Below are 22,250 nucleotides of genomic sequence, written 5' to 3'. Positions count from 1 at the left end.
GGCACTCCCGCTCGGAGGAGGGCTGCAATTTCGATCCTCTTTGTTTCCTGATTGGACATGGTCTCACGTGTGGAACTTGTTACGCTCTCACAGAAAGGTTTTTTGTTTATTTTAACAGTAAAAATACGAAACAATCAGTTTGGTTGCCACAAAACCTCTTAAAAAGAATATTTACATCATCGGTAAACAATTTTGCACGGCCCGGTATTTGTTTTCATGTTATGTTTTATCCAATTGCCTTATTATCGTTACTGTTTTGATATAGATATCAGTGATGGGTTTGGAGTATTTTCTCTGGAACCGACTAGATACAGACAATCAACTTCAGACTGGGGTAGAACTGGGTATTTACTTATTTAAAATTACCTGTTTAGCACTCATTTTAACATTGATGTCCTATGTAAGAGTCCACAGATTTGTGTATAATCCAGCCTCATGCCTAAATGATATGTCTTATTTATTCAGAAATCATTCAAGTTTAACGAATAAATATTCAAGAGGGCAGAGGTGAAATAAAAAAAATTATAAATTATTCATGATACAGGGATCAAGGTGTTCACTAATACAAAAATATACAGATTGACCGGAAAAAAATTGAAAATATAAGATTTTTTTAAATTATCAAGTGGTATATACATGTTTTATACGTTCTATATAATGACAATACAATACGTCCTCGATACAACGTTGGAAACTTTGGCATGCCTAAATAATTTCGGCTTTAGGAAAAGTAGACCAAGTATATCGAATGGCTAATTTTAGAACTTCCAAATTTGAATGAATGGTAGTGTAAGACCTATTTTAGACTATAGTCCACCAAGAGTGTTGATTAACGTCTGTGCTTGAGAAAAGCAACTTTGATTTCTCCCTGAAGTTAGGTGGTAGGAGAATTCCCATCTTTTAATGGCCGTATCACAAGGAACACTATCTTGTGGTAATACAAGCTTTCCAATTGGATCATTACTCCTAGACTAGGGTAAAGTAACAAGGACAAAAACCCATTTGTACTCCTTGATCCCAATTTTATTTTGACCTTTATTTTGGTTTGATTATTGCAGCAGGACACCACTGGGGTTTATTTCTAGATTTAAAAAGTGATCAGTCATTCTGGCGGTTGTGATGTTGATCAATAGTGAAAATCTTTTTGTTTGAAAATTTTTGCACGAAAGTTAAATTTGCATTGGACATATCGAACCTTTTTTTAATGGTTAATGTAGTGTCTGGGGGACCTTACGTATCTCCATAGTCCTATATTATTTTCTTATGCTCAAATAGTTATGGGAAATGCATTCAAAATATTTTTCATTTGGAGTAAAGGGTAAATTTTCAGCCATATCCAATATTGGACTTCTAAATCGGTCATCTTCTTTGGACCTAAGCCGAGAGAGCGTTTTATATTGTCGTACGGATCCCTATATGTATATATATATATATACATTTTTTTAGGGGGACTTGGGTGCGTTTTTGATATTCTTTAAGTACTTTCTTTTTTCAACAGATCCAATTAAGCCCTCATTGAAAAGCTTATATATACTTCTAAAGGATTGTGTATTTTGATTTGATTCTGCACAAATGTAATGCATTATTTAAGCCTGAATTACTTTGCTGCTTTTTTTTTTTTTTGGTCCACTCTCTAAATAGTACTTTGTTGACAGCTTCCTTCTTTTTCCGTAATCAACGTTATGAATGATGATTGATTGAACTAGAATTATCTTCTTTTAATCTGTTAAAAACTATCAACAGTTATTGAATAATAATTACAGAGTTGAGAAGAATTGACCCAGAATTATTATATTTTTGTGTTTTTTTCCTATTTAGTTTTATATGAAAGGTTGCGTGATACAATAAAGATAAGCTATGTAGGATAGCTCTTGTAGTAATTATTATCATTCAACTAATAGCAAATACTTCTAATTTATAGATCAACTTATGTTTGATTACAATATAAAAAAAAGAAATATCTTAATCATGTTTTTAATAGATATTGAAGATATAATTTATGGATTCCGTTTAAGAACTTTTTTCTTTTTCGCTGATTCTATTGACTTTAGGTACCCATCACTACATAAAAAGCTTTCTACAAGATATATTCAATATTAATACAAATTAAAAATATATAAAAGAGGATTAATCTTCAAATTTGATAGCAAACATATTCCCTAGTCATTAATAAATATAATTTGATTACCATAAAAACTTAAATCATTGAATAATTAGAAACTGACTTTTTATTCAATTCAATGCATTAATGATGTTTATAAAATTGCAAATGAGGAGGGGAAAGAGGATGCTACTTATAATAATTATTTATAAATTCCTTGTTTTGAATAAATATATACATGAACGTAATTAATCAACAGAACATTACATTAACGGTGCCCATAATAAACCACTAAGTTTTTTTTAGTTTTTGAGTCATGAACTAGACGTGATTTTTTGAACTCGTTTTTGTAATTGTCAAACTTGACTCCTAATTCACATTTTACTATAATTTAAAGTTTAATCATTAGAATCACAAGGGACGTGAACGATGTATACACTTAGATATAATACCCGTATTTTGAATATAGCTGTAGGTATTCAGAAAGGAACGTATATCTTTTTCTTTTTTGTTTAAAAAAACGACTACATTTTTAATAGGCTCACTTTGCTTTATAAAAAATTGACGTTTATCTTTTACAGAACAAAATTAGATGTAGCAAAGATTAAGCTATATCGTACATTTACCTTAGAGCTGAAAAATATATATATTAATAGGCATACTTTTAACTAAAATAAGAATTCTGCTCTATCTATAGCACTGTGGTTATTTACCAGTAAAGACAAACAGGTCAAAGATGTACAGTTTGTACCTGCAAATCTTGAACAAACTTTCCCAACCTCACCTTTATCAATATGCTCAAATAATACAAGAAAGAAAGCAATGGCGTTCTATTTATTTATTTTATTTTATATTAACAATTAAATATCAAAGTGGCAACCCTTGGCCTCCAACAAGGCCTATACTCTATACCTTAAGGCATTGCACGTCTTTTTCACGCAGTTTTCCGACATATCAGCTCACTCCTTCTCCATAACACCTTTTCATGCATCCACACGCACTTAGAAGGAGGCACAAGCCTTCCTCTCGATGATACATCAGATCCAAATGTTAAAAGGATTGTAGTCTGGTGAAGATAGAGGCCAGATTGACCAGGGTCATAAATTCACCTAGTTGTCTCAACATCACTTCTGATCTTTTATGGCCTTGTGGCTCTCAAGGATCTTGTTGTCGTCTTTCAGCTTTATATTCTTGGTAATGAGACCTTGTGAGAAGACACGATGTGGAAAATCTCGTCATAACCCCATCAAGAAAACACTGAAAAAGGATTTTTTTTTTTTTGCCTTCATCTCAGTTATCATTGGTCTGACGCCGAAATTTGATTCCCAAGAATTGTTTGTTTTATTGCTCTAACAGTTGATATCACGGGAAAAAATTGGTAAACTATTTAGTAAGTCGATGAAACTTTCCTGCAGTTTCATCCATGATTCTATAATCCTTATAAGCTTTTCCTGAGAAGATTTCCAATATATTTTTGATTGGGTTCAAGGTTGAAGATATAACAGGCCAAATAAATACATTATTATTTTAGAATTAAGACAAAACATTGAAAGACGTTTTTACAAAATGTAGAACAGGAAAAAACGTTAGCAAGACAATTTATATGAAAATATTTAGAATAAATAAATGTATGGAGCAAAGAATATCCAAAAACAAAAAGATCTGAAGGCATGATAAAGTTATAACCAAACTATGAACGTTAGCTAAATATTTTTTATAAGCTTTAGAAATCATCCTTAAAATTATATTCAATATTATTTATTCTGTAAAGAATTTTCTACTAAAAAATAAGCCCAATAGCATTGATATTTGGAAGAGATTTCATATATATATATTTTTTTTTTAAGTAAAAAATTATAAAATATGGTAAATTATCAAATTTTGTCGAAACATGAAAGCGGCCCTTTCATTTTACAAAAGAACTTGTTTAGGAAACATAATAATTCAATTACCTTTTTTTAGAAACAAGTGATCATATTTGTATAAATTAATCTTGTATTATTTTGAAACTCAATTATTCGAAAATACAATTACATGTATTATATTCGATCCGCATATAATAATTATAAAAAAATAAATCTTCACATACCATAATTTTACCATTTTCTTTGTCTTTTCAGGTTGTTATGTGTTAAAATATCCTGATGAAATATGTTTTCTCATACTTTTTATTTTGAAGATTTTACGCTACTTTTTTACGTTAATGCACGTTTTAGTATCTTGATCCAGGATTGACAAATTTAAAATTTTTTAAAAGTATAATATTTTCAATGGAATAGGTATTAGCTAAAACTAAAAACTAGGGGATTGTTAATTTATGAAAATCAACGCATTCAATTTTAGCCCATCTTTACTAATGACTACATATTTTGTTAGTATTTTTATGAAAAAGTGTTAAAATAGACCGACAACTAGTCGATTTAACTTTCAATGTTCAACATCAATAAAGTATATAACAAAAGTTTACATTTCATGATAGTTTCAACTTAGTATAATATAGCCATCAAAGACCTTTAAAGTTTTATTTAATAATGCTCCCATTACTTTATCTAAAAAATCATTTAATATATTTCTGAACTTCTTTTGGTTAGATATAATCAATTTTTTGATCAGATCAAAATCTTTGAATATAAAGCCATATGTCCTCTTTCTATTGAATCTTTACGTTAGTTTAAGAAGAACAACTTGAGAAGTTTACAATTCCATCTAAATTAATTGAAAGGGCGGCTGGGAAATATATAGGATATCTCAAGGATTTATTGTTTTCAAATAAAAATAAAGTTATTTCATTTTACGTATTAATTAATTGTATCAAACATTTATGGATGTTACTAATCGCAGCAAATATTATAATAATACACATCTAACTATGAATGCCATTATTAGATTAATAAAAAGAAAATAGACTCCCTTGTAATGGCAATGCATCCAAAACTTTTTTTGCCATGCCCATATTTTAATTAAAATGATGAAATAACACAATAAATTCTGTTCAAATTCATATGAATTAGTTTCATGATATATAGTTCCAATAAGAATTAAAGTATTGGTGATACAATAGTTAAACTTTTTTTGTATATATTTCTTTTTTTTTTAAATTGATGTATTTATATTTAGTATTTCAAAAAATATTGTCCTTACTTTATAAATTGCAAAAAAAGTATACTCTCATAGCCGTACTGGTGGGGTGGACCCTGTAGTATCAATTACATATTGATTCATCGAATCAATAATATCTTTACAACTAAGAATAGGAAGGCTCTCACTATCTCTCCTCCCTCAAAGAAATTCAAAATACAATAACAATATATGAATATTAAATTATAATGAGTAACACAGCATGAAGTAGGAAGCATGATATTATAACTTAAAATATATTGTTTGATTTATTTAAATATATAATATGGGTAAAATACTGGGTCGTCAAAAAGAAATTCGCTAAAACATTGAGACCTTATATCTCGGGTTCGAAATGAAGTAAAGAGACTTTGTGAATTTCTGCAGAAAGTTCCAAGGATTTTAAATATATATTTTTCAATCTATTACGTTAGTACGAGTCGTTTTCACGATGGAGTCCCGACGTGGAAAGATCTAAACTCTCCTCGATACAAACGTCTCCACCAAGGAGATCCCCGAGCAGCTCAAGTGCGACCACAAGATCGTTTAGAACGTTAAAAACGCATGGAAGCGGGCCAGGACCTTAAGTTACACACAGGAAGTGAGAGAAAACAACAAGTGGATCCGGCGAGGTACAAGGAGTTCCACGATCGTCGACTCAAACTCCATGAGCACATTCATTGCAGAAGATCTCGGGGTTGTAAGGTCAACCACATCTCTCCGGGAAAAAAATAAAAATAAATAAGCTACAAATCCCTCACATGAGTTGAAAGGCCCTTATTGTCACAAAAACAGCATGACAAGAGGCTTGAGAGAGCCTAAAAACTCTTGAACGCGAGGAAGCGAAATCCAGCCGACATATTTGTATTTTCAGATGAAAATACTTTCACAGTGGATCCAGTGTTTAACCAGCATTTATTGAAATTCCTTTATGTGCCTCTGTATGACTGCCAGGTACGTGACCACCACAAAACATGTCACGTCCGTGATGACAATGGGGCTCATCGCATACAATAGAAGAAAAGATGAAACCAATCTAGTTGCCCACCAGATACCACCTTAAAGCTAACGATCACCTCGACATCCACAAGAAGGTTGTCCTGGTGCTCCAGAAATTGTACGGGGAGAGGTTTGTCATTCCAGCAGAACGGGGCCACCGTGCACACAACCAAAGCCGTCCAAAACTTCCTTGTCAAGAATCTCCCGAAGAACAATGCTTACTGGGCCTCCCCAGAGTCCTGACCTCAACCCACTGGACAGCCACTAGGTGCAAATTGAGGCCAAGGTCTGTAAAGTTTGCTACCCCCAACGTGAACTCCCTCATGGGTGCAGTGGACAAGACAGGAAAACCTGTGCTACCTTCTGACCTCGCCTTGAACGCTGCATCACCGCTGAAGGCGGTTATATTGATTAAAAAAGGTAATCATAACAATACAAGTCTATTCCATATAATAAATTTATATATGTATCTATAAGTAAGTAAACATAAATGCGTCAAATGAGGAAATTTTTTTCGACGTTGCCGTAGCTGTTACAGAGCAACTAAGTACGAAAGTTTTCGTCGCACCCGATAGTAAAAATATTAACTTTGAACAACCGAACTGGCGTCTCCATCAATGATGATACAATTCATGACGTCAAAAAAAAGGTTTAATAGAAGTTCATATGGAAGTGGACACTCCAATTTTCTAATCTTTGTAAGTAAGACACATTATCCATACTAGATTACTCGTTGCAGACACGTAGTGATCGATGGATTCCAAAGAACGGGCATTTAAGGAAGTCCTCGGAGCAAATCCTACTGGCCAGGGGCAATTCAGAGGGATTTCCATGCAAAAAAAATCCCTCTTCTTCATTAATGAACGCCGATACCGAATTTGGGATCCTACTCCCAAGAGTATTTCACAATTTTTACCACCTGCCTTTTTCTCTTTCTTTGTTTCTATCTAGTTCACCCTTATTTCTTCTCTCCTACCTAGAGCATGCAAATATAGGGATTCCTCTTATTAGATCAGTTCAAAAATGGGTTTAATACTTGAAATGTTGCAGTGCCCTTATCTGAAATTGACAACAATTTAGAGCGTTTTTGGGGAAGTTCTTTTATTTTTAATTAAAGCTCAGACTTTCAACTATCAAATGGGATACTTTTTAAGTTTTTGAGTATATTCGTCTTGAAGCTATGAGCCTCTAAATAAAAAGCACCTATTTTCAACTTTAAACAAGCATGATACATACTTTTTTTAAATTTGTCTTAGAATTTTTACATTAGGCTTTCAAATATATTCACAAAATGTATCCCTTTTTTCAACACCAAGCGCTTTAAAAAGCTATGAACCTTAAAAATAATGAAAAATGTATGACCTTTTTCTGAAGGCCATAAGGCTCAGAGAGAAAGAGTGAGCCATATTTTGAGTCATGTTATTAAATTCTACTAAATTGAGAATATGCTGTTCTTGATCCATTTTTGCTGTTGAACAATGTAATTGGAGGGAAGATCCACCGAGTAGGGCATGGGACAATATCACTGAACATCAAGTTCAAGGCTTGAGGCGTGTGCCTAGGACATCCAAATGAGAATATATTAATTTCAATAAGTAATTTTCATGGTGGGTGCACTTTAAAACTATTTTTCTAGAGCTTAAAATATGTTGTGGATGCAGGTCAATATACCGGGATACACATACAATTGATCAAACTGCCAATATATTTATTTACACTACACACACTGACAACATACAAATACACGCTTCATTGAATTCAGTATCTTCTTTTGTCAGCTCATTTCTCCTTTTTACTTAGCCCTCTTCATGAAATTACCCTTGTCAGCCTTCTTTTCCTTGTTGTTTAAGTATTAACTTATCATAAACAGTATAAATATTTGTGATGTATGTCGAAAAAAAAACAAAAAACAGAAAGGAAATTATAGTAATATTTTAATAAAAAAATTAGCATTCATTAGAAAAAGTAATTTTCATGGTGGGTGCACTTTAAAACTATTTTTCTGGAGCTTAAAATATGTTGTTGCACCCGAAAAAATAACGCTAATTTTAAATTTGATTTTAACGCCCCCTTGCTAAAACTTTAGCTGAGAAGTTGATTTAGTAGCAAACCTAACCACCGAAACCTAGAATGCTTTCCAGGTCAACTTACTCTATCCAAGTAAATTAATTTACTGGCAATGAAACTTCAAGAAAACTACTTCGAATTTACTATCAGCCCAACTACCAAGAAGGCGAGTGAAATCAAGAGCATAATAGATTTATCCTACGGGGAAAGTCTTATTCATCAGCCAAGTGAGAGAGATTACGTCCAATGAGAGGGCAGGAGCGGATAACAAAGGCAATTGTGGTTCCACTGGCACCCAAAAATGCTGGAGTCACAAGATTAGTTTATGATTATCAACTTGAACTACATAGCCAATAGTATAACTGATAATATCAAATATTATATTTGAGTTTTGGCAGAGTTCTTAAAAGCCCTTAAGTTCCTCAGTTCCCCTAAAAAGAGCAATTTGTGGTCATGTTTATGGATAATGCCAGATTCCACATTTAAATTTGACTATCAAAGTCAATAAGATTACCCCCTACTCGCCTGCAATTTTTATTAGTAAAAAATAAAACCTTTTTATCACACGCAATCGTCATACTTTCCATGATTAAAAGTTTGTTTAGTCTATTTGAACACTACATGGCAAAATTGAAAGTATTGTCAAGAATGCATATTTATTAATACTAAATGAACCATTAAATTAATAGTTGATTTTGTTAGTTTGCAAAATAAATTTATTATGACTAAATTTTCCAGTAAATTAATTAAAAGACCATAACTTAATTCAAATGTATTGAAATATTCGTCAAATCAGCCAAAAAGGCTCGGAAGTTGAAAAATATCACAGTTATAGGGCTACAATTTTGAAGATAGAACATTAATGACAAAATAAAGTAATTGTAATTCACAATATTGTTTATTATTTTGGACTGAAGTATACGTTAAACTAAAGAAATTTATTACACCTTATCGTAACTTTAAAAAAATAGAGTATTCAAATCAAAGTATCTAATTACAATCAAATTTTGGTGAATAACTATATTGTTAGAAAATAAATCATAATATATTCAAATGACTAAATCAGCATATGAGCAATTTTTTGGTAGTTAATTCTACGTTTTTAAGATACCTACACCAATTATGTATTATGCCCAAACATGCCTTGTATTACTTTGATTATTGGTAAATGTTCAACGGTTTGTCCTTCCACGTTTTTTCTTACAACATTTTGTACTTCTACGTTATTCACAAATACCATGATTTTACCGCTGTAACCACTATTGGTTGTTTTTGAAGCATAAATGTTTCAATGGGTTGGACTGGAAAATATTGTTATTAGTATCAAGACGATTCAGAAAGAGACCAGACGTCAAAACAATCTAAATTGAACTTATTCTTGTAAGAAGGTAACTAGTATCTTTATTTCTTCTTACCTCGTGTCTTTATACATTACTAACTCGAGTCTATAATATTCTTAATAGGGCATGAGAAAACAAAAAATTTAATATTGCATTTAATTTAAACTAGTTGTTTAAAAAAAATGGTGTAGGCTAAGATGAATATTCAGAGCCCCGTCTATGTGAGTACCATACACCTATATTTTACAGCCACTATTTTAATCAAATTAAATGGCAAATGATAGCTGAATAAAAAAATGTGCATGTTATTTTTCAAAATAATCGCTATTGGCGTCAATAAAGGCCTTGACTTGATCTTGGAAACAGGAGCATTTCTTGATGACAGTCTTGTTTAGATAATTCCAGAATGCATCCTGGTTCCTGAAAATCAACTCAACTTTTGTAGTGAAGAAGTATATGTTGGTGTGTCACTCAACTGTGCCCCACACACAGAAGTCAAAGGGGTTTAGATCCTGTGAGGTTTGAGGACAAACACTGGGTCCAACAAAGTAAAAAATTATTCTGACAACCAGGTCAAAGTAACTTTCTAGTGTGGTATGGAGTAGAGTCATAATAACCTCCAGACTCTTACAGTTCCTTCCTGACTCTCTAGACAAAGGACTTTTCCAAGTTTGAAATTACGATGCGGATTGGATGAAGGATTTTCCAAGATTAATCACTGCCATTCTTTTCAACAATCCCCAAAGACTTCTGGCTTGCTGCCAAACCTGCGCACGCTCGAAGTTAGTTGTTAAACAACGGCCTCACACTGTATATTAATGAATATTATCATTCAGGGAATTGTGTTATTTTGCTGCTAGACAAATAAATAAACGACGCTTATTTCCCATTGAATATATATCAAATGATTTTTTTTCTTTTTCAATATTGAAAATAAGGATATTCGTTAAAAAATTTGATGAACTCTCCTAGGAGTAACAGGTAAATTCAGACATTTTAACTAATCATTTGTGTTATATTATCCGTATCTAGTAATTTATTGACAAGGAAAGCTTAAAAACTTTTAAATCATGAAAATTTTATTTAAATCGAGGCAAAATAGGTGTATACAATCAAAATGGAACAATTAGTGTAATTAAGGGAGTTTGGGAATGCATGTACACAAATTAATCACCCTTGCATTATTTTTATTTTTCCCCATCATAAACAATTTCTGCAAATGCATGTTCATAGGTCGTAAATTAGTTAAACTCAAATAGGCATTATAGTACATAAATATAACTAATTTATGTACCACATATAAATTTACAGATAAATTGGAGTAGTTTAAAGGGAATTATGATCAAATTAGGGGGTCTTATTGTTATTTCCAACACTTGACATCTTTACAGATTGTCACTTAAAATAATTATTCTATTTAGGTTTTTTTTCTGGAAAAGTTCCTCAGCTTTTGATAATGATACTAGGAAAAACTTTATTTAAGAGATAATTAATTAACGACCCATTCAAACTACGAGTTTTATCGTTTTTTCAAAACCAGAATGGAGGTGATAAACTTACTAGTTCCAACTGCAAGATGCATTAATATTTACTCATATTCCCTTATGAGTAATATCATTTCACATAAATTATACATTTCTGTAATGATGCATGATTGTTGCATAAATTGTCTCTAAGTATCAATAAACTACAAAAAAATATTTTCATTTATATTAGTTATACTTTTTTTAAATTAATAGAGAAAATATAAGAAACATAATAATTATGAATAAAAATAATAAATTCATTAAAGTTTGTTAAAATAAAAATAAAAAGTAACACAAACTGCATTAGGAATAATAAAATAGTAGTAATACTCAAGGTTAATAGAAATACAAGGTTATACCATAACGTACGACTGATGTTTGACTTCCACCACGCTTTTAATATTGACGGCGTGGACTATGAGTGGTTGCATGTTTTGTCATAATCAGCCTATCTTGCCCAACAGTCGGTACAATACATCAGATTAAAAATTCTAGAATGCCCGATTACGTGATTTTCTAACTTTGTATTTCTATTAAACTAGGTAGTACTATGGAAATTGTACGTCAATAGTTATTAGACTCAAGGTTGCATAGATTTATGACATTTTCGGAGGGATTCATTCATATAATAAGGGGTGGAAAAAGTAAGATGTTTGATAACTTATTGCCAACGACAATCCATCATAATGCCCTTCTCTTATAATCCCTTGTCCCCTTTGGCAAACAATTATCACAGAACTTCCCATTCGAGCTCCTGGAGCTTCTGGCGCGTCCTCAAAGATATGTGCAGTCTTACATTGTCTTGATAATGTCTTATTGTTTCCTATTCACCAATGCTGACCACTTATCTACGATCGCCAGCTTCAAACTGTCGAGTTGTTCAGAGTAGAGGGCAGAATTAAGGAGGAAAAAATTGATCGAACCACTACTGTACAACACGAACTGAAAGTGTATTGGCCCGTATATATTGCACTTTTTTTTTTGTCTCTTTCCACTGGTTTTTTCTTTCAGGTAGTTAAAGAAATAAAATATGGCGTATTTCTTACTTTGAGACCTCCATAGTAGACGCATGATAATTCACTACTGGAAAGGCCAAGCGCACTACTCTTCGGGCCAACAGATTAACTAATGAGATAGCGACAGTGTGAGCTTTAATCTTGCAATCCCCATGATTTTTTGCCCGAAAACATGCCTCTGCCTTTGGACTTTCCTATTATTCTGTGACACAAATACTTGACTTTGATTACCATTCTTACAAGATGGTGGTTTTGCGGGAAATTTCTGTCTGAAATTGATATCTCTATTCGAAGGAACGCATGTGAGGTACTTCTCAGAATCTTTCCTGAAGACACAATTGTTTACTACAGTGATAAAGCACATTTTTATTTGAATGGATGCGTCAAAAAATAAAATATACGCTTTTGGCTGACACCAATCCCAGATAATTGCATCAAAGGCTTGCATTCACCTAAAGTTACAGTGTGGTGAGCAATTTCCGTTACTGTAATTGTTGGTCCTTGGTTTTTGAGAAAATGAAGTAGCAGCGAAAGTCAATTCAGACGTGTATGTGAAAAAGTTTCTAGAATTTGTAATTTCAGAAATTGATTAATTGGACCAAGGGTATATTTGTTTTCACACCAGGACGAAGCAACGGCTTACATTCAAAGGTATCGATGGTTGTCTTGAGGGAACACATTCTACAATGCCTCATTTAAATAAATTGCTATTTGGAGTAACCAGGCCGTTACCCCGATTTGATCCCTTGTAGGGATATTTGAAATCACCAGCAAACACCAGAAATCAGTTTATTCAGTATATGGACAAAGGGAGACACCACTTATCTGATATGATTTTCAAAACTTTAAAAAACCAAAATTTATTAATTAACATCATTATTAAAGACTCTTCTTTTTTTTCCTACCAATACCAATGAATAGAAATATTTGAGGACCCATATATCCCAAAATAGGTATAATGTATAAATAGACCTAAACGTATATGGCTAATTTATTGATTGATCCATTTTATAAGAATTTCAGAGACTCGAGAAAGTATAGCATTGAACTAATGATATTTTGATTTTACACAATATACTCATAATTCAGACTCTTTAATTGGTAATGGAAAGTTTAGTTTTCTGTTGCAAAGAAAAATAAAGAAATTAAAAGAAATCTGAGAGATAATCACCGATTATGTGAAGGCAAATGTCTTTTCCATCACTGATTGTCTTGATATACTAGTGTATAAGTGCAGATTCGAAAAGAATGTCAGGTGGAGGGTTGTACTTGAATTCGTTAAAAAAATATCAATTATGTACTTTATATATTACCAATTATTTATCGTATTAAATTTACAACAAACATATATTTCTGGTAAGAAACAAATATTTCCTTGTTTTCAATTAACGAATATAGAGCAACATTGATAATGAAAAAAGTTTTAGAAGAAACAAAGTGAAGATTTTTTTTTTTTGTAGATCATTAAAAGAATATGTTATACATTATTCTTGATATCTATTACACAAGTATATAATTCTTTTAATTCCATTACCACTTCATATTAAATAAAAGTTTTTATCATTTTACATTAAACTTTATTGATGTTTTAAAAGTTTACAATTATAAAAGCTCATTTATATAATAACTTTGAAAATGGAAATGTTGTAATCACATATTTCCAAACGTTTTTCTCTTTTTTTGGAAAAATACTGTATTTTACAAATTTCCGCAAAAATGTTGAATTTTGTCTTTTAAAGCACATTTACAAATATTTAACTTTTAAAAAATTTCTACATTTGTAAATAGCCCTGTCTAATATTCCCACTTTGTGTAGCCCCCTCGACTCACGCTTTACAAAAGACAAGTAGATATACAACGACAACGTGATCAACTTTTCAAATACAAATGTTCACAAGGGTGATGAGGTTACCATTGATTATTCTATAAACAACATAAATGTACCCTGTTATTTCAATTCAACAGATGAATTCTGCAAAGGCAAGGAAAAATCTTATGTTGTCAAAGTTTTATAAATTCAAAATTGAATATGTGAAATACAGCATATAAAAAAATTATTTTTTTTTTTGGTACTTTTTTTCACATATATTGTAATTTCTTCCTTTCCATATTAATTTGCTAAAGAACTGAGCATATTCTGCCAACCTTTGATCATATTATACTTCAATGAACATTTTAGTATTAAATACATAATATAAAGCAAATTACCCCCGTTAAATCAAGAAAATTAAGCAATCGAAACAAAAGAAGGACTGTTCAAATATATTTTTTTTAAATGTCACAATACTTAACTATTGTTTTTCTTTTCTAATAATTCAAACATTTATTTAATTTCAAATATTTGGATACTGTAATGTAAATATTTTTTTCAAAATCGTTATATTTTATATAGTAATATTATGTTTTTTTAAACTTTGCTACATTTTATTCAAACTTAATTGTTTTATTCTATTTTGTATCATTCTATTTGTTTGTAATATGTATGTAGATTAGCGGTAAGTAAATTCTCCTTTAGTGGTATACGGAGACTTGAGTATGTGAGAAGAGAGTTTTTTTATAAAATGAAGATCTAGAAATAATGTTTTTACTCTCAACAAATGTATTTTTTTATAAAAGGATCATTCAAAAAATATGTCATGTTATATCTTGCTAAACATTCTGTTTAATTTTAAATTTTTTTTAATAATAGTTGTGGGTTATCTTTAAATTTTAAGATGAGATACGTTATGTGAAAAGTTTTGGAACCATTTTGAGTCAGGACCCAAAATTTGAAAGTAGTCTGACTAAATTACAAAAACGTGAGTTTTATGGAATCAAGAAAACACGATTCAAAACATGTTCGTGATATGTTAAATACTGTGTTTAGATTTTTTTAATATTAAATATGTCCTCCTTTACAATGAAGTCTGGATACACTTACCAACACATTTGCAGCTCTTGACGATGAAGGTTGTGTCCAAGTTATACCACATTGTTATGAATGCTGCTCGGACCGAATCCAAATTTGAAAGAGAATTGTGGCAGACATTTTTCTCCAAGTCGCATTAAACTAAAAAGATAAAGGGAAAGGCTGGAAAAAGAGTCGAATAGAGGCAGGCCGGAAGTTATCCATACTGTTGTTTACACAAATACGTAAAATAATTAGATTTAGAATTAAAAAATTAACATAATTTCCATCCTTACCGGACTTTTTGGGTTTTGAAGGCAGTGCCGATAGAAATGCCATGAGGTTCTGCAGCCCTCACAAGACTCACACCGGCGTTGCCTTTTTACACTTAGAGACATGAGAAAATACAAATTTGAGCATTTTTTTAAAACTATCGTTTGGTTGCGTAATGAAACCTCGTAATTACAACTGTAATAAAATGCTACTCTTGATGTAGATGGTAATTTAACATTTAAAAAAAATCAACAATAAAGAGCTACGAAGTACCAATGGTTTTTTACTACCTAACAAAATAATGACAAAAATAGAAAATTAGTCCTCTTAGTGAAGAATATCTGTCTTTAGAGATGGTGAATTCAATGAGTCTAGATTTGATTTTTTTTAATGTCTCTTATATTGCATTTTTTTAAATAAGTATAAGTTATCATTTTGATGAAGGTCAATACAAGCTAGTATTGGTGACGTTATCATTAATATCAAACCGATTTCAATATAACAAAATTGATGTTGATAGTTCGATATTTTTTTTCCACTAAAATATTAAACAAAAATAGTAATAAATGTAATTTACATGAACATTTTACTTTTTAGGGTACCCTAAAAGTAAAAATTTGATCACATTTATTATAATAAAGTAGAATATTTTCATTATTTTGTATAAATAATAATTTTGTTTGTAGGGACTATATTATCAACTAGTAATTTTTGCTTTTACATAATGGAGCTGTAAGTATCGCTTTGAATACAAATTCAGTATAGTGCCATTTTAAACGCTTTAGGGTCCCGTTAAGAAAATAGGTCTAATATAGCAAACAAAACTAATATAACGATAAATTAATCGAAAGAAAAATAAATACACAAAAGAGAAATATTTCTATTATAAATTTTTTTTTATAATTTCCTGTCAATTATTTTTTCAAAAAAAATTGAAGGCGTTGTTTATTCCTTCAAAAAGTAAAAAAAAAAAAAAACTCGACAACAGTTGTTAGTTCGAAATGTACATCATTCATCCAACTATTAAGACATCAATATATATTATACCGGGTTTTGCATAATTATTGATTTATATTTGCCTGTCTTTAACATTAAATTGAGAGTTTCGTGAAAGTTGATTTTTTTGAGAATGTTTCAAAATAAAATTTTAGTAGTTATTCTCTAGTGTTTTTGTTTTTATTCATCATAAAATTGAACTTTCAATATAAAAGTACTTAAAATAACAATTGCAGAACACATGAAAATATATAAGAAATAGAACCATCAAATCATTAACTTGATAAATATACGTTTTTGTTAAATATGATGAAAGGGAGAGAAAATCATTTGAAATATAATTGGAATCGAAGACCCTCGATCACTACCACCATAAGGCAACTGAATCAGAATCAGAGCATGGATCTTAGTCAACAAATGATTAATTAATTAAGTGCTATGGTGAATAATACTTCCAATACATATCGAAAGGGATTTCACACTTACTCTAGAGGCATAATAGACCCTCTTAACAATGGACAGAAGATGTTCTACCTATATCGTCATAACTTAGAGCATAAATGAAGAAGACGCCATATTAGGGTATCAAAGTTGACATTTTTACTAGGAACAATGGACAATTTTCAAATATATCTTGATAAAACTTGGTCAAATGACTTTGAACAACAAAAAAAAGACTTCATATCTGCATTGAACACTACGTGAAAATAGAACAAGCAAGTAACTAATAATTGTTGATTTATTAGAAAAATAAATTGCATATAAAAAAAATACTACTTGATGCCAATTATAAACACTGATATTTGAACTCAAATCATAGTAAAATATACCGAAATTCCTTCAGGATTTGTACAATTGAATAGGGACAAGAAAATTAGTATAATTTGAGAAAAAGATCTTATTTTGCCTATTGCAATAGTTAATCTTTATCTACAATATAGAAATAAGATTGTACATTGTTATACATATTTGGATTATATATATATATATATATAATAGCAATGGATTACCCGCCGTAGCTCGCATAAAGAAGGGGAAGGGAAATCACATTGAAAATGGTCAATAATTGAGAAAATTGGTTGTTGTCGAAAAAGATCCTGATAACTCTAATTCTATTTCTCTGGGATTCTTAAGACTATCAATCTCGTTAAGTAAGGTAATTCACAACGTCTCATCATAGCATCATAGCATCGTTCTTGCAAAACGAAAAGTTTTGAAGAATAATGTTGTCGAAAAAATAACCCGCGATAACTGGTTTATTTTTGCAAATATTGCAAAATTATGTAACAAAATGTACCGGAAATTGAAAATATTTCATTGTCGTAAAGTTAAAGTCTCAAATTTTATGTCCAAAATGTATGGTTTTGTGGCATTTCCTTTAAAGATATTGAAAATTGACGTTTGATGAATGAATGGGGGAAAAAGAAAGAAAAATTGAAAAAAATTGAAAAATTATTCAGAAAATGATAGATATTTCAGTAAAGCATCAATTTTTATTTACAAATTTATATGTGAACCAATTTCCAGACAAATTTCTACAAACGTTATTATATTTACTAATCCGATATTCTATTGGAAGTTCATTTTTTTGCACCTGAAATAAACGAAATTGTAATTTTCACAGATTTCTTTCTTTGGCCAGAACTTTTTTTGATGAATAACTAACCACTATCTAGTCTCCATGATCTACAAAAAACGGTTTTTGTGTTTTGAACATAGCATAAGCCCCCATCTGACCCCCAAAAAAAAAAAAAAAAAAAAAAAAATCGACATGACCGTCTTAGCACTTCCGAGCTCAAAGGAGGGACCTATGCAAAATTTCAGCCCCCTAGGTTCAACGGTGTGGGAACGTATAAACACTCACACACAAACACAATCTCTCTTTTATATATATTAGATATATATACATATATACTAATCTCTTCGTTACATCATCATTTGTGTTATGGTAAAACTTATTACCATAATGTTAATATGTTAACAGTATATATTTCAACCACTTTTACCAAGAGTTAGTGAAGGGATATTTTTAAATATTCACGGATTTATTAAATAAAATTCCGTTACATACACCAATTTATGGAGTCTTCTCTTAACAATAGCTGAATGATAACCTAGTACATAGTCTCACGGGTCCAGATATATAAAAAATTAAGATCGTAACCCTATATCCAAAGAAATTAACTAAAAATAATGAATTTAGATTTTCTTCATATAAATTAGTAAAACCTTATGTATTATATATAATAATGAAATACGTATATGCCTTTGTTTTCTGTTTTAGTATAATCTTAACGAAAATATTAACCGTTTCGACAAGTTAATATATGTAGACATTACTACGCAATTAAGTTTACTTTCATAAGCTGCAGAGTACTGCAGATTGCTAAACACTATTACTTATCAATCAGTGACAATCACAGAGGAAATCTTATTTTCATAGTTAATATAAAAAGGTTCTCATGCTCAAAACCTCTGTAAGCTCTGCTTGGCATGTCTTAGAAAATCTGATAGACCAGCATCTGAGACACAAAGATTTTGTCTAAAATCAATTATTCCATTTCTATACAGAATTTGCCAATTTACTTCCAAAGGAATTTGTTCAGGATACCGATTACAAAATATTTTTTTCAATTTTGTTCACCCTTTTCTTCTACATGGAGATATGACTACACAACTTCTGAAACTCATTCCTCCTCCAGAGCTGGATTTGATGTTGGGAGCGGTTAATCAAATCTTTTATGGACTGAATCTTGCTTAGGGTAATAATAAAGCATATATGAAAATTAGGACTGGCTATCGAGGGGTAAATGTGGAAGGGAACCAATGTAAGAAACTCTTTAACTGTTTGTATAAACTACAGGAAGATTTATCCGTTACTTAACACTCTTTTTATTGTGCTCTTTATGCCTTTAATAAGGTCGGAAAAGATTGCTTCAGTAAAAATTTCTCGTCTAGTACAGAGTCTAAATATTGCAGAACTTCAAGAAATATTTTTAACATTGGGACTAAAATGAACCCAAAATTGCATTGTATTTTCAAACATTTTGCTATGTTTTGTAAGAATGAAGGTTGTGGACTAGGTACATTTTCAGAACAAGCAAGTGAGAGTGTACATGCGGATTGGAAGCATTGCTGGAATAATTTTAAAATAGAAGACACAAACGAAAAATTTGGAGATTTTTTCTTGGCTAGTGTAGTTAAAAATACTTCACTTCATCTTAAAAAATTTAGAATATATTTTACATATACAATATGTACATACATTAGAATTATTGAATCTGTAAACAAAATTGAGAATATAATTTACGTGAAATAAATACACTTTGAAACTATATATGCTTCTAACGTTGATGTTTTAATGACTTATGAAGCAAAAAAATTGTTGAATTATAAAAATGCCTATAATTCTTTAGGATATAGGGTTACGATTTTATTTTTTTTATATCTGGAAACTATATAGATTTAATAAATACAAACAGATTTTAGTGAGATTTTTTGTCAACTTAATCCCGCTTTAAACGCACTGTGGCTCTAGTAATTCAGTAAATACATTGTAATTACAGGTAATGGGGACACCAACATTTAATGTGTTGAATTGTTAAAATATTAATTTTCTATAACAAGGCATTAAATGTATCCACAATTTTGGAAACGATGGAAATGTGAATTTTTAATAAGTAAACTCAATATCTGAATATACTCTTGGAAAAGTGTTTGTACATTATACACGAATAAAATATTGTTGAATATATCAAACCGATCAATTTATCAACTTTTTTCATACAGTATAAAATGTTCTGCTTCATTGATTTTTTTTTTTTTTTTCCAACATGATCACACATATAAATAATTTTTTTCATATGTATGTATGTGCTACAAGAAATAAGAATCTTTGGAATGTAGAAATTAAAATTGGTATAGTACATTCTTTATCTGATTTTATTTAATTTAATGTTCAAAAGTAGATTTTATATACATTTTTGGTTAACATTTCATCATATGTCTTGTCTGTAAATTAAAAAAGACTCCGTGGTTTATGTGAACATACCCTTATCAAAATTAATCATTTTTAAATGATGATAATTCTAACATACAACTCTCACGTAAAAATGTGTTAAAATACATTCTTATAAAACATACTTCATTTTGACAGTTAAGTTATTTTTATTAACTGATTGAGCTTACTATTTTTATCAACAATTTACATTTAGTAATTTTTACAGCTATTACGTATACACTTTTTTATACTATTACTTAGTATATTGCAAATAACGTGACTTGTTTATATATATATATATTTATTTTTGTTATTTTTTTTATCGAATAATTATAAGATATGTATTATCTATACTTATACATAAATAAGGATGTTCTTCTTTCAAAATTAATAATTCATTTTTTGGATTTAGTATTTTTGGATTTTGTTTTTGACAAGTAAACTATTAAACATACAAACTGCATAAATAGTGGCATAATTAATTTGTCTAATATTTATTCAAGTCCGTATCTACAGAGTGAGTAATGTTTTAGTTCATAAATTAATTTATTACCATAAACGTTTGTGAAAATGATTCAATTGTATTCTGAATTAAATTTAAATTTTTTTTGTTCGAAATAGCCAACCTTGGGCCGGATTGCATGGCGAAAACAAACAGGCACTTGGGCAGAGGCAGTACGGACAAAGTTTTTCTCTGTTGAAGCCATTCACAACACCCAAAAATACCGTGTTTTATTCAAGAACATTAACTGTACCCTTACTTTTCTTAGCCGGTATCATGTCAGACAAAAAGAAAAGGCCCTCACTTTCATTGAAAGTTCCTTTTTTTTGGCTTCAGGACATATATGGGGATGTCTCCTATATCTTCAGCAAAAAAAGTGCAGTACTGGTGAAAAACAAATTTCAAGTGCTTTTGGGAAAACAATATGAGCCTCTTAATAGTTATGAAATTTATCCCATGGATTTTTCTATGTTATCCCTCCTTCCAGACTGGGATTTTACCAAGCCTAAGCCCAGCAAAGACACTCAGAAGAAACCTGTCGTCCTTCCCAAGTGTATTTTCGTCTAAGCCATGTACTTTGGGCAAAGTGGGGCCTATTTCAAACTAACTTTTTTTAAATTAATTATATTAGAGTAGGTTTTCCTGGTGTTTCCCAGGACATTAAGAAATTAAAATTAATTAAACACTTTTTTGCTGAATATAGAACAAAAAATAAGGAATGTAAAATTTAAGAATTATTCTCGCTTCATGTTAGTGTTGATATGTATCCTTGCATCCCTTTTTTTAAAAGGTGATAGTGTGGACAAGAAGGTAATAAACAGTGACATAAGGAAGAATCGATCCGATTTCGATCCTCAATTCTACTCTGAGCACCGGAATCAAAAAGTATTTACATGTCATATATGATTATAATGTCATGAGGGACGTCTGCAGGATTTTTGTGGGGGAAGGGGCATTGTTAAATTTTGACAAAAAAAAATTAAGAACTTTTTTTTTAAAGGATAGTTTTTTGAACAAATAATTTTTATTTTATTTTAACCCATAACTTTTAAATGTTATTAGAGTGGGATGTCCCGGACGTTAACTGGAACATTAAGAAATTAAAATTAATTAAGAATTATTCTCCTTAATATAAAACAAAAAATTAACAAGCATTAGATTTTAAGAACTATTCTCGCTGCATGTTGATTTTGGCTTATACCCTTTCTATAGGAAGATGGAGTAGCTTTGCCCGGCGTTGTGCGGGACATTAAGAAATTTAAATTAATTCTGAACTCTTCTGTTTTTATTAAAGTAGATTTTAAGGTTTAGAGAAGAGAAAATATTCAAGTTGAAATATCCTTTGCTCATCTTTCATATTATTGTCAAAAATCCTCTCTCTTTTCTCTCTTCTTTTTTTTTTTTTTTCCTCCTATAAATCTTATAA

General features: G+C 30.5%; 1 protein-coding gene across 3 annotated transcripts in view; it reads right to left on the bottom strand.

Moving 5' to 3' along the window:
• LOC121121727 (cell adhesion molecule Dscam1) overlaps positions 1–22,250 on the bottom strand; it is a 414,757-nt gene that overhangs the window by 336,383 nt on the left and 56,124 nt on the right. For all 3 annotated transcript variants that reach the window (XM_071889819.1, XM_071889818.1, XM_071889821.1), the window contains exon 4: positions 15,087–15,215. The gene's annotated coding sequence lies outside the window, so the exon portion shown is untranslated. The remainder of the gene's footprint in view (positions 1–15,086; positions 15,216–22,250) is intronic.

This window comes from Lepeophtheirus salmonis, chromosome 7, assembly GCF_016086655.4.
Source record: "Lepeophtheirus salmonis chromosome 7, UVic_Lsal_1.4, whole genome shotgun sequence".
Taxonomy (NCBI): Eukaryota; Metazoa; Arthropoda; class Copepoda; order Siphonostomatoida; family Caligidae; genus Lepeophtheirus; species Lepeophtheirus salmonis.
The sequence above is the reverse complement of the archived record's forward strand: the minus strand, read 5'-3'. Positions and strand labels throughout refer to the sequence as shown.